This window comes from Euprymna scolopes, chromosome 25 (genome assembly GCF_053919585.1).
Source record: "Euprymna scolopes isolate OS-2025 chromosome 25, ASM5391958v1, whole genome shotgun sequence".
NCBI lineage: Eukaryota > Metazoa > Mollusca > Cephalopoda > Sepiida > Sepiolidae > Euprymna > Euprymna scolopes.
In genome coordinates this window covers 57,797,152-57,798,517 of record NC_136506.1, presented here as the reverse complement: position 1 = coordinate 57,798,517, position 1,366 = coordinate 57,797,152, and positions in this window count along the sequence as shown.

The window sequence follows — 1,366 nt, the reverse complement described above, 5'->3', positions numbered from 1 at the left end:
ACTTTATCATCGTGATGAGAGTAAAAGTGTACGTAATCATTTTTATTCGTGACTTTCCGATGGACTTTAAAACTTAGATGATCATTGTTATTAATGATATTGATGTCCAGAAAAGGTATGGAGTTGTTATTTTCTCTTTCATATGTATAGTTAATAGTGGGTTCAATCTTGTTTAATTTATCAGTGATATTCTCTATTTTGGAATATATAGGGAGAAAAATTAAAATATCAATATATCTATAGTAGGAGGTGCCCTTGGGCAATTTATATTTCATGGGTCCGGTTTCTATGAATTCTAAAAATAGACATGCCAAAACCCCACTTAGAGGGTTACCCATGGGCAGTCCAAATTTTTGTTTGTAGCAGAGTCCATCGAATGTGAAATATGTCATGTCAATGCATATACTTATAATTTTAATTATATTATCTATCGGCAAAGGTAATTTAATTTTTATTTTATTTAAGTGTTTTGAAAGAAGGTTGAGACATTTCTTGGTAGGGATATTGGTGTATAAAGATTCTATATCGAGACTATTCATGGTTTTATTTTTCATATCTATGTTTTTATCTTATTAAGAAGGTCGCTAGAGTTTCTTATATGGGAATTGCTAATTGTGCCCAATAATGGCGTTAGGAGTTTTGTGATCGCTCTTGCTATCTTATGGGTGGCACTGCCAATGCCAGAAATGATTGGGCGTATTGGATTATTATTTTTATGTGTTTTGGGTAAACCATATAAGGTCGGGATTTTAGAATGGTATTCTATATAGGTAGTCCATATTTTATCATTATGTATTAATTTCTTGTAAGATTTGTTAAATTTGTCAATTTCTTTATGTATTATTTCGGAGGTAGTTTTTTCATATGTGTGTTTATCTTGTAATAGTTGAAATATTTTATTTTTGTATTCAGTTGTTCCCATTATTACAATCCCCCCACCTTTGTCAGCAGGTGATACGATAATATTATGGTCGTTAGCTATGTGTGATAATGCATTTATGTATCGTTTTGGTAGGGTGATATCCCTGGTTTGGTTATTTATTTAATCTATCACCGCTATATTTCCAAACAGAATTTTTTTTTTAATCTCTATGATATTTTATCTTTTAGACGTAATCCACTACACTAGTTTATTCTAATTTAGTTTTTCTCTCATAAAATGTATATGTATATATGACATCTAATTTACATAAGGAAAACACGCTGCTCTGCCCCATCATTATATATACCCCAATCCTCCGACTCTCTCGTAAATGACCATCCCTCTTGAAGAAGCCCGCATAAATCAGGTGAAACGTTGAGTATCCAGGTCCTTCCACCTCCATTTTATTTCATATACACATATATATATAAACATACATATATA